The 13,131-nt window shown below is 46.4% G+C and overlaps 1 long non-coding RNA gene across 1 annotated transcript; it reads left to right on the top strand.

Moving 5' to 3' along the window:
* Positions 1–7,624: 7,624 nt before the first annotated feature.
* Positions 7,625–9,155, top strand: LOC307210812. The gene is made up of 2 exons (XR_013836143.1): positions 7,625–8,035; positions 8,256–9,155. It is a non-coding gene; the product is annotated as an uncharacterized lncRNA (long non-coding RNA).
* Positions 9,156–13,131: the final 3,976 nt, after the last annotated feature.

Genomic DNA, 13,131 nt, shown 5'->3' with positions numbered 1-13,131 from the left:
CAGCAGGGCCCTAGTCTCTGTATGAGACATATTTTGTGATTCTTATCCTCACCTCTACAAGTTAAGCATAACGATTGTTGGTTGCTCAACTGTCTCAAGCATAGATTGGACAAATGCAAAACTATCACCTTGTGTTGTTGAGCACCCTGTACAACATGGGTCGGCAAACCAAGGACCACGGGCCGGATCAGGCCCAATTGCCTTCTAGATCCGGCCCGTGGACAGTCCAGGAATCGCCACATGGATCGGCAGGGCATGCGTTCTTTCCCTCTCCCTCACACGATGGCGCTTTTCTCCTCAGGGATGGAACAATCTTGTCCCACACTGGACATTGTCGACGGAGTTGGCTCACCCGCCTGCCCATGTCAGCAGGGCGACACTGTGAAAGCAGCGTGTGACATCAGCTGCCGGCTGCTGCTGCTTTTTCCTCCTGCTCCTCCTCCCTCTCCCTCAGTCCACCTTCCTTCTCCACACCCCTTTTCTGTGCCGCTTCCTCATGCGCTTTCTTCATCACCGCCTGCCTGCCTGCCTCCCTCCTTCATTCCTCCCACGGCGTTCAGGTGGGTTATTGCGGTGGCCACCGGTTGGCAGTCGGCTCTTGTCTTCTTCTCCATGGTGCCTCTTGGGAAGCAGGAGCAGCAGGTGGTGGGAAAAAGCTCTGACAACGCCTTGGTTCCCTTACCTCCGTCCACGGCTCCTCCGCCAGGGCTGCTGCATCTGTCTTCGCCAGCCAACACAGTCTCCTGCCCCGCCACAGCGCCTGGCTGGCTGGAGAAGCCCAACTGCAGCTATTGGAACGACAACTGGGACAGGTAAAGCAAAGCATCTTCAGGCCTCTTTGTGGGCGGGCGAAAATTGTTCATTATTTTTATTTATTTTTCAAAATATAGTCCGCCCCCCCCCCACAAGGTCCAAGGGACAGTAGACCGGCCCCCGGCTGAAAAAGTTTTCTGACCCCTGCTGTACAACATGGTAAGAAGAGGAATGGTGCACAATAAGGCAACACAATATGTGCTTGAGAGCTGGACCATAAAGAAGGCTGACCGCCAAAGAATTGATGCTTTTGAATTATGGTGCTGGAGGAGACTCTTGAGAGTCCCATCAACTGCAAGAAGATCAAACCACTCCATTCTTAAGGAAATCAGCCCTGAGTGCTCACTGGAAGGACAGATCCTGAAGCTGAGGCTCCAATACTTTGGCCACCTCATGAGAAGAGAAGACTCCCTGGAAAAGACCCTGATGTTGGGAAAGATGGAGGGCACAAGGAGAAGGGGACAACAGAGGATGAGATGGTTGGACAGTGTTCTCGGGAGGCAGTGGAAGACAGAAGTGCCTGGCGTGCTCTGGTCCATGGGGTCACGAAGAGTCGGACACGACTAAACGACTAAACAACAACAACATAAAAGCACAACTGACCCTTTTGGAAGAAGTACTGTATAACAGGTCCTCTAGCACACAGGGAAACAGCAATCTCTGGGCATAGATGAGTGGTGCAATTTCAATTGTGGTTTTCTAAATAGAAATCCAAAGGTAATTCACACTGAGAAAACAACAGGCTCAAGCTTGAGAATGCAATCCAGCAGGACTATTTAGCAAATATTTGAACGTGCAAACTAAAGAAGAGCCTGCTGGATCAGGCCAGTGCTCATCTACTGCAACATCCTGTTCTTTGGCAATTCTCTGTGCCAAATGATTATTATTAACCTATTATATACCAGTCAGTGTGGTGCAGTGGTTAGAACTTGGCAGACCAGCGTTCATAGAATCATAGAATCATAGAGTTGGAAGAGACCACAAGGGCCATCGAGTCCAACCCCCTGCCAAGCAGGAAACACCATCAGAGCACTCCGGACATATGGTTGTCAAGCCTCTGCTTAAAGACCTCCAAAGAAGGAGACTCCACCACACTCCTTGGCAGCAAATTCCACTGTCGAACAGCTCTTACTGTCAGGAAGTTCTTCCTAATGTTTCGGTGGAATCTTCTTTCTTGTAGTTTGGAACCATTGCTCCGTGTCCGCTTCTCTGGAGCAGCAGAAAACAACCTTTCTCCCTCCTCTATGTGACATCCTTTTATATATTTGAACATGGCTATCATATCACCCCTTAACCTCCTCTTCTCCAGGCTAAACATGCCCAGCTCCCTTAGCCGTTCCTCATAAGGCATCGTTTCCAGGCCTTTGACCATTTTGGTTGCCCTCCTCTGGACACGTTCACTCCCTGATTTAGACCAGATCACTCCATGCATAATCCAACCTAACCCAGACCTGCTCCAGGTCCTGAACAATACACTTACTCCTGACAGCTTCCGTTCAAAAGTATCCGTGTTGAAGGGAGGATATGGGAGAAGTTATCTGCCTGAATAATCTCTTCCTCTTCCCCCTCCATGCCTCTCTGCCTGGTGCTTGGGCTCTGCAAGGTTCAATCAAGCAAATCAAGCTCAATCACAGCAAACAGCAACCCACTGAAAATCCAAATTGACGCTTGCTCCAATTGAGCACTAAAGAGTGGGTATTCACAGGGAAATCTATGGAGCAAGAAAACCCCACACTCAGACACTCAGCTTTTAGGTGCAAACCTGTGCCTGGAAAGAACGCAGCAAAAGGTAAGTGTGGATATGTTTTTCGTTACATTAGGTCATGGGGACTAGGGGGTTGTGCTGATGGCTATTCAGAAAAGATGTGTGTTGAGGGAGGAATTTTGGATATAACTTACCCTTCAGTGTGTTGCAGCAGGAAACCAGGATACCCGTCTTCCAGCTCCTGCTCCCATGTGAGTCACACGACCTGCATGAGAGCACAGCACCCAAAAACACGTGTGTCTTTTGGGGACCGCAATCTCTCACGTTTTTGGACACCATATTCTCACACAATAATAATAATAATAATTTATTATTTATACCCTGCCCATCTGGCTGGGTTTCCCCGACCATTCTGGGTGGCTTCCAACCAAATATTTAAAATGCAGTAAAACATCAAACATTAAAAACTTCCCTAAACAGGGCTGCCTTCTGATGTCTTCTAAAAGTCAGATAGTTGTTTATTTCCTTGACGTCTGATGGGAGGGTGCCATTAGTGAGAAGGCCCTCTACCTGGTTTCCTGTAGCCTCACTGCTCACAGTGAGGGAACTGCCAGAAGGCCCTCAGAGCTGGACCTCAGTATCTGGGCTGAACAATGGGGGTGGAGACGCTCCTTCAGGTATCCTGGGCCCAGGCTGTTTAGGGCTTTAAAGGTCAGCGCCAACACTTTGAACTGTGCTCGGAAACATACTGGGAGACAACAGTATAGGCCCCCCAAAATGGGATGTCTCAATTTAATTTAATTTAATTTAATTTAATTTAATTTAATTGAGACAGTTGAGGGGTATGCTATAAGAGTTGTGGCCATTTGCAGACAATTTGGGAAACAGTGCCAGGTATCAGGGGCAGGAGGAAATGGTCTGAGAATACAGGAACAGAAGCCTATGGCCTAGTCCAGGCATGTCCAACTTTCAAGAGACTGAGATCTACTCCCACTATAAAAAAAACTGGCAGTGATCTACCAAAGTTGTTGAGCTTTCTTAAGGGAGCTAGAGTTGTTAAGTTGTTGAGCTTTTTTGGGTGGGGGGAGGGTCCAGTGATCTACCACAGATCTACCACAGTGATCTACCAGTAGATCACGATCTACCTGTTTGACATCCCTGCCCTACACACCTCTCTCTCTCTCTCTTTAAAAAAACACACTGCCCCAACCTCCCTTGAGAACATTCTGAAGATGACACCATCCAACATGTTTCATGATTTTTACCTTAGGATAAAGTAACAATACGGCAATGAATTTGGGATGTAGAACTTCAGCGTCATGTGAGCGAGATGAATAAGCATCCAGCAATGAAAGATAATGGAAGAGGGTTTACCCAAGTGACATATTTGTCAAAATTACAAATACCTAAATATAGACGGTCGTTTACTCTTGCTAGATTCAACGTACTGCCATCCGCCTTGTTGCAGGGCAGATACATGGGTAAACCATTGATTTTATATCTACTGCTTTTTGTATTTTTACTGTTGCTATGATAATTGCTTTTGTTTCTGATGTTTTTGATCTGTTTTATACAGTGGATCCTCGGGTTACAGATGCTTCAGGTTACAGACTCCGCTAACCCAGAAATAGTACTTCCGGTTAAGAACTTTGCGTCAGGATGAGAACAGAAATCGCGCGGCAGCAGCACGGTGGCAGTGGGAGGCCCCATTAGCTAAAGTGGTGCTTCAGGTTAAGAACAGTTTCAGGTTAAGAACGGACCTCCAGAACGAATTAAGTTCTTAACCCGAGGTACCACTGTATTTGTTTTCTGCTTCTCTTTTGTAGGCTATCTTGAAAATCTAGATTAACAAAATTACGGAGAAGGGAAGTGGGTTTGGGTACTAATTAACACTTTAGCACTTAGATTCTGGTAGCAGGAATTAGAGCTGTAGAGTCCCAAAATAATCCTCTGAGTTTTAAGTCCCATATAGGGGGAAGGAAATTGTGAGTGTTCTTATTTAGACAATGGCTCCATTTACTTTACAACATTCCAGCGGCATGAAGAAACTGTACAAAAGATGTAGGTTAGGTTACATGGCAGTGGTGCTAGAACTGTCTCCTCCTGTTTGTTTTCTGACTCCTACACAACAGACTTTCCTTCTTCTCTCAAGGGTGTCCTCTCAAATGCAAATGGTTGGAAGAGAAGCAGTTTCCATATTCAGAGGAAGCAAGCGGTAGAACCCTGCTGGAATTGTATCTCATAGGCAGCATGCACATCATCCATATAAAAGTGCATTGAACCCCTGCGCCCAAGAATCCTGAGAAATGTCGTTTCCTACCCCTCACACAGCTACCATTCCCAGCACCCTTAACAAACTACAGTTCCCAGGATGCCTTGGGGAAAGTCATGTGCTTTAAATGTACTGTTAGAATGGCAGTGGGAAATTACATCTTGGAATTCTTCCTATTTGGAACACATACCCCACATGTAGAAAACTAGTCATTTTGGACTCACAGCTGTGCATGGAGGTTAATTCTGTGTCCAGGGTGGCTGTCTATCAGCTCCATCTGGAACACAGGCTGAGACCCTACCTGCCTGTGGACTGTCTTGCTCTAGAGTGGTGCATGCTCTAGTTATCTCCCGCTTGGACTACTGTAATGCGCTCTACATGGGGCTACCTTTGAAGGTGACCTGGAAACTCCAATTAATCCAGAATGCAGCAGCTAGACTGGTGACTGGAAGTGGCCGCCGGGACCATATAACACCGATCCTGAGAGATCTGCGTTGGCTCCCGGCACGTTTCTGAGCACAATTCAAAGTGTTGGTGCTGACCTTTAAAGCTTTAAATGGCCTCAGTCCTGTATACCTGAAGGAGCGTCTCCACCTCCATCGTTCTGCCCAGACACTGAGGACCAGCACCGAGGGCCTTCTGGAGGTTCCCTCATTGTGAGAAGTGAAGTTACAGGGAACCAGACAGAGGGCCTTCTCTGTAGTGGCGCCAGCGCTGTGAAACGCCCTCCAATCAGATGTCAAGGAAATAAGCAGCTATCCTATTTTTAAAAGACTTCTGATGGCAGCCCTGTTTAGGGAGGTTTTTAATATTTAATGCTGTATTGTTTTTAACACTCGTTTAGGAGCCGCCCAGAGTGGCTGGGGAGACTCAGCCAGATGGGAGGGGTATAAATAATAAATTATTATTATTATATTCAGTGGTGGAAGAACCCTCTCCGGCACCCGGACGGGACGCCGACGGGCGGGGCGAACCACCCGGTGACACATGTGCGACACATGGAGTGCGCATGTGCAGTATCCCATATGGACTGCGCATGTGCGGCATCCTGTACTGAGTGCGCACACACAGCAGTCCGTAAGGACACCGCACAAGTGGCGCCCATACTGACTGTACTCGCCCTCGGCCGCTCTACAGCTGGGGGAGGCAGGGGCCATCTTGTCACACACACCCCGAGTAGCACCCAGGGCGGCCTGTCCCCTCCTCCCCCCACTTCGTACGCCCCTGATTGTATTATTATATGTCAAGAGGAGGCTAGGGCTTGAACCCTCCTTCCTCACATGGCTTTCCACAGCCAGGGATATTTACATGGTGTTACATGGGAGAGTATTCAATATTGTGATTTATTGCACATGCACTTTGAAGTGGTGTAGCCCTAGGAAGACTGTACCACATGCATTTTGATGGTGTAGATTGGCAGTGAAAGACATGTGCTTTGCCTGTTCTGGACTTCCACTTCATTTGAATGCTTGTGTATTATTTTTTGTTGGAATGTGAGAAGATGCCCCAGAATAGGAGTGGATGAATTGGACTGTTTCCAGTCCACGACAATTTAATTGGTGTTCACCCATATATCCATTCTACTCCATTTCCACAACAAACTTAATTTTAAAATAATTCCCACACCCTCCGAATGCATTTTCTCTCCCCCCAAAATAAATATGTTAACATATTTTGAAACTTTTTATATTTTGGCCAAAAACTGCATTGGAAATTTTTGGAATTTGGAAGTGCCAAATCCAGGGCATAACTCAGTTTTGATCTGCGCTATAAGCCAGGGGGATGCGAATCAGATCAGTTCCTTACCAGACTTCCCAAATATCAAATTCCTGAATTAGGAGAATAAAAAGCTTTGGACACCTGTGTGGACAAAGGCTTGGAGGTTGTCAAAATGCTCTGCCACTGTTGTAGATGGATAAAGCTATGTTTAGTGTGGCCTCATCCACACTATAGGGGGACGCAGGTGGCGCTGTGGGTTAAACCACAGAACCTTGGGCTTGCCCATCAGGAGGTTGGCGGTTCGAATCCCCGTGACAGGGTGAGCTCCCATTGCTCGGTCCCAGCTCCTGCCAACCTAGCAGTTCAAAAGCATGCAGTGCAAGTAGATAAATAGGTACCGCTCTGGTGGGAAGGTAAACGGCCTTTCCGTGCGCTGCTCTGGTTCGCCAGAAGCGGCTTAGTCATGCTGGCCACATGTACACTGTACACTGGCTCCCTTGGCCAGTAAAGCAAGATGAGCACCGCAACCCCACAGTCGTCCATGACTGGACCTAACGGTCAGGGGTCCCTTTACCTTTACATCCACACTATATCAATTGTGGTGTTGTTGTTGTTTAGTCGTTTAGTCGTGTCTGACTCTTCATGACCCCATGTACCAAGTACACCACGCACTCCTGTCTTCCACCGCCTCCCGCAGTTTGGTCAAACTCATGTTCGTAGCTTCGAGAACACTGTCCAACCATCTCGTCCTATGTCGTCCCCTTCTTTTTGTGCCCTCAATCTTTCCCAACATTAGGGTCTTTTCCAGGGAGTCTTCTCTTCTCATGAGGTGGCCAAAGTATTGGAGCCTCAGCTTCAAGATCTGTCCTTCCAGTGAGCACTCAGGGCTGATTTCCTTAAGAAAGGATCTTCTTGCAGTCCATGGGACTCTCAAGAGTCTCCTCCAGCACCAGAATTCAAAAATATTGATTCTTCGGAGATCAGCTTTCTTTATGATCCAGCTCTCACTTCCATACATCACTACTGGGAAAACCATGGCTTTTAACTATACGGACCTTTGTTGGCAAGTTGATGTCTCTGCTTTTTAAGCACTTTAAATTGTAGACCATTTTAAACAGGCATGGTTTCCCCCAAGGAATGCTGGGAACTGTGGCTTGTTATAGGTGCTAGGAATTGTTGGGAGAGGCCTATCACGTTCACAGAACTACAATTTCCAGAGTTCCCTAGGAAGTGGAATTGACTGTGAAACCAGTTTAGGTCTGTAGCGTGAATGTGCCCACAGTCTCTGCCCTCCTTCCTTCCTTCCTTCCTTCCTTCCTTCCTTCCTTCCTTCCTTCCTTCCATTTTGCTTTATCTTCTAGGCCTTTATATAGCTTGCTCTGCAAAATCATTTTTCTAGCATGCAAGTTCATCCTGTGCCTGTTGGTTTTTTAATTTCCCCCCAGTGGGAAGAAGAACCAAAATATGAGCAAGGCTAGCTGCTGCTGCTGTGCCGGTGAATGAACGAAGACCCCGCAGCTTCCCACGTAAGCGACATTTCTCTCTCTCTCTCTCTCTCTCTCTCTCTCTCTCTCTCCTCTTTTTTTTTAAAGGAGCCAATTTGATTCACTTTTCAAGGAACAGGTTTTCATGCTTTGTGCATTTATTTCCTAATTTTATTATGCCATTTAATTAGATCATGCACATTGGTTTTATTGTTAAAACATGTCCTTGTTTTCTTTATAACTGGGTTTCATGGCACTACAGGGACGTTTAGGAAAATATCACATGAGCTGCATTCCAGCATCCACTCTCGAAGATGGGCCTGAATCGGAGAGTGGGGCTGCCGCTGGGCCATAAATCTAGTCACAGATGGAAAAAGCAGAATATTATTTGCAGCATGCAGAGCTCTGGCAATCCCAGCAAGGGACTCGGACCCCATGGAGCACTTAAATTACAACACTGGGAGGAATGGTGCTGTGCGGTAACCCGTCTTGGAAGGACACTGAAAAGTTGTTTGCAAGATTCCATTTTATGGGCTGACAACACTGAGCAGGGCTCCCCAGAGACGCCGTATTTCATGTTTGCCTACAATGAAGGAGAGCTTGTGCTTTCCCCGCTTCCGATCTTGATTCAGGTCAAGGGATGCTTCGCGGCCTTGTGGGGGTGTTAGCGCAGAGGCCCTCCCACTTCCACTCCTGCCAGCGGTGTTTCCCTTGAAACTTCATTGCTGAGATCCTGTCCTGTAGGGGAGCCGTTTCCCACATCCTGTGCGAAACCGGGAGTCATGCGGTCCGATTCACAGCCATTTTCCGGGCGGGCGTTCTCGGGCTGAACAAAATGGAAGGCTGGCAGGGTGGGTGTGAAAAGTTTTGCGGGAGGCAATTGGTAGAGAGAAAGAGCTCCCTTTGTGAGATTTCTTTCCCCGGGGGGGGGGTATTTTAATGGCTGTTGGAGTGGTGTGGACCACAAACATTTGGCCAGCTGTTTCTTGGGTGTTGTCCGGAAAAGAGGGTTTGAAACTACACGGATGATTCACACAGGGATTGGATTCTAGCAGGAGTCCAGAAAGTTTGATACCTGAGCCGATGAGTGATCGACGAGCATCAGGTGGAAGGGGAGGAGGGAGCTTAGAGGAGACGTAATAAAACTCGTTTTGAAAACTTCTGGGTTTAGACCACTGAAGGTGTGTGATTTACGTGGCCCTCTCAGTTGCGCTATGGAGGATATAGCCTCCAATGGCCTGGCTTGTAAAAGCCATAGAAGGCCTAGAGAGCTGGCTCCCAGTGGGAGCTCATCTGAAGTTTGTATTTGATGAGTTTCAGATGTTTGGGTTAGAGGGAATAATTCATAGATTGTAGTTTATCAGGGTTTTTGTTTTTTTTAAAGCCATCTTGATTTCATGGAGGAGGAGGGTGGGATTTTCAGCAAAACCAGAACAATGTGCCATTTTAGGACTGTAGTGTTTCTTACTTTGGTTTGCTGTCTGGAAATCTGAGGGGTGTGGACCATTTTTTTAACCGAACTGAGGCCAGTATCAGATCTGGGAATACCAGAAAAGGGATACAAGTCAACAAAGCGGGATTTGAAAGAAATAGGTGCAGGACAGATTCACAGAAGGAAGGGGGTGGTAAGGCAGAGCAGGAATGGTGCTTTGAGCGATTTGTTTCACAAATGATAAACAAGCAAGCAAATAAGGGGCAAGGAGAGAGAAAGAAGCAAGAATCAATAGGTTTATCCCTATATTCATGAAGCACTTCCTACAAAAAAAAAATCTTGAAGCAATTTCACAACACAGATTAAATTAAACTTAAAAAAACATAGATTTTTTTTTAAATTTTAAAAATGTATATATATAAACAATTTAAAGCAGTCATGTATATTAAAACAGTTAAAACGATTTCATATGTAAAAACTATCCAGTACAGATATCAGTTGAGATAAAATCTCCTGCTCAGAAGGAATGAAAATGGACGTCAACAGGCACTTCCAAAGGGTTGGTCTCACCACATGAAAAGCCCAACTCTGACACTGTATAGAATAAGATGGTACTTGCGGTATAGCCTCTCCTGCAGAGTACAATGGTTGGTTGGGTCTACAGGTGCAAAACATCAACTCCAGCTACAACGGCAACTTCTGCTATTCAGGCTTTCACAAAACTGTCAGGATGAGCTTTGGTTGTTACGGGGTTCAAGATTTCATTTTGGAGGTGCATTCTTTTTTCTGGATAATGTTCTTGTTTTTTTTATTGTTAGACTTTATTATGAATTATCAGTGGGTTGTTTAATTTTATTCATTTATCTCATTGATATGAGATGCTATCATTTGTTTAATGCTTTTGTTGTTGTTTAGTCGTTTAGTCGTGTCCGACTCTTCGTGACCCCATGGACCAGAGCACGCCAGGCACTCCTGTCTTCCACTGCCTCCCGCAGTTTGGTCAAACTCATGCTGGTAGCTTCGAGAACACTGTCCAACCATCTCGTCCTCTGTCGTCCCCTTCTCCTTGTGCCCTCCATCTTTCCCAACGTCAGGGTCTTTTCCAGGGAGTCTTCTCTTCTCATGAGGTGGCCAAAGTATTGGAGCCTCAGCTTCAGGATCTGTCCTTCCAATGAGCACCCAGGACTGATTTCCTTCAGAATGGATGTTTGATCTTCTTGCAGTCCATGGGCATAGCCAGGGTTTATTGGGGGGGAGGCAGAACCGAGTTATCTGGGACACAGTGGTCAGTTAGTTAAGTATTTTTATGTATTTACTTGAATTAGGGGGGCAACTGCTCCCCTACCCTCTGGCTACACTCACTTTTTTGAGTGTTTGTAGCACTTCAATGGAGGTTTCCTGAATGTTTCTGAACTCAAACCATCTTCCAGAATGGATTACGTTCGAAAACCGAGGTACCACTGTATATTTTTTTCTAGTAACTTTTTTATTCACTTGGTCAGCTTGTACACGACTTATATTTAAACAAAACTCAAAGCAGTTTACAACATAGGTTAAAACATCATAAATAAATAGAGGAAAATACCACCAGAGAATTCTTGCAACAACCAAGGAAAGTAGGTGAGTATTAGTCTCTGTGGACTGTACATGTGGGAGGAGGGATTGGTGGCTAGGAAATAGTAGGTTGCCTAAGAAGTTTGTGGCTGAGGCGAGATTTGAACCAGGGAATTTGCAGATCCATATACATATCAACTGAAGGCAGAGAGGCCGGCACAACTCTTTCCTCTTGCAGTTAGCTAAAGTTGCCACTGCTGTACAAAGGAGTCTAGTTCTCCACCAGGGGGCTCACAAGCCACTTCCATTTGACACCGTTCATTGCTTTCCTGTTAAGATTACCGTTTCAGAATGGGAGTTGTGATTTTTATGGAGGAGGTAGAAATCTAGGCCGGTGCAGGATTCCATTGCAGTGCTGGCTGTTGGCTTTCCCACTCCCCTTCTTGTTCCAGCAGGCATCATCCTCTCTCTTGCAGCATAATGATGTGTGGAGATGAAAGTACCATACCACACCAATTGAGGTCCCAGAAGGGTGAGCATGTGCCAGTGGCGTGTGGTGAAATTTTTCAAAGGAGAACAATTAGGGCCAGAGGCTCCAGCTTGCAAGGGCGATTGGGAGCGGGGAGAGTCACAACGTCACATGTGTAAGCATCGCTCCTCACTTTCTAAGCTAAGCAGAAATTTCCCGGGTTTCTGGAAGAAGGCAACAGGCCTCTGACAGGATGGGCAGGCTTTGGGGCAGTGGCTGAAGGGCTCTTGGACCCGTGGGAGCACCATGTCTCCCTCCCTAAGCCAGGAAGAAGTTTCCTGAGTTTTGGGAAGGGAGCGCCAGGGGAACATTTAGGAGAGTAGTCCACTGACTGCACGCTGTGGGCATATGCCCTTCTCAGATGGGTTATTAGAGGACAGTCCTCTGTCTGAAGAGCTACCTGCCCCGGATCTAGTTCAAAGAAGAAGAGTTTGGACTTGATATCCCACTTTATAACTACCCTAAGGAGTCTCAAAGAAGCTAACAATCTCCTTTCCCTTCCTCCCCCACAACAAACACTCTTTGAGGTGAGTGAGGCTGAGAGACATCAGAGAAGTATGACTAGCCCAAGGTCACCCAGCAGCTGCCTGTGGAGGAGCAGGGAATTGAACCCGGTTCACCAGATTACGAGTCCACTGCTCTTAACCACTACACCACGAGGCCCCATCAGAAAAGGAGGGGGCCTTGATGTTGCCCATCAGTAGTTAGCCACACCTGGATAGCAGACTGAGGAGACACATAGGTGACGTCACCACCTTCCTCACTATGGTGAGATGGATTATATTTAATAGCTGCTCTTTCAAAAATCTTATCGGTAGATAGAAATGAACATATGTAATTTTCTGTGTATTTTTCTCCCTCTTTTTTGTTGGCAATGGTGCATGTCCTCTTTTCCACAACGCATCACTGGCCACCCTAGGTGGAGTGGCAGGCTTGGGGTCTCATATTTTAGTGGTACCCTGTGCGATGCCAAAATTTCTCCCCTGCCTGAAATCACAAAAGCAGATCAAATATTATTTATGTACGCCACGATGGCGGCAAGAACTTTATTAGCCCCAAAGTGGAAATTGCAGGGATTGCCAACGATGGAGGAGTGGCAGGCGAAGATGACGGAACATGCCGAATTAGCCAAGCAGACTGGTAGAATCCAGAACGACCAAAAGTTTCAAAGAGGCTGGAGTAAATTTATTGGGTACAGTGCTACCTCTGGTTAAGAACTTAATTTGTTCCAGAGGTCCGTTCTTAACCTGAAACTGTTCTTAACCTGAGGTACCACTTTAGCTAATGGGGCCTCCCGATGCCGCACGCCACCACCATACGATTTCTGTTCTCATCCTGAAGCAAAGTTCTTAACCCGAGGTACTGTTTCTGGGTTAGCAGAGGCTGTAACCTGAAGCGTCTGTAACCCGAGGTACCACTGTATATGAATAATTATTGTAAAAAAATATGAAGACACTAGCGGGATTGAAATAAATCCTGCAATGAAAACATAATATTTTTTAATAACTTTCTAGACTAAAGAGACAGAGTTGATTATAAGGACACAAAGGTCAGAAGTTGAGGTTTTAAAGACTTGAAAACACAAAACCATTTGAAGGGATGGAGGGAAGTCACGAGCTCGGC

This window comes from Podarcis cretensis (assembly GCF_951804945.1).
Source record: "Podarcis cretensis genome assembly, chromosome: 2".
Lineage (NCBI taxonomy): Eukaryota > Metazoa > Chordata > Lepidosauria > Squamata > Lacertidae > Podarcis > Podarcis cretensis.
The sequence above is the reverse complement of the archived record's forward strand: the minus strand, read 5'-3'. Positions and strand labels throughout refer to the sequence as shown.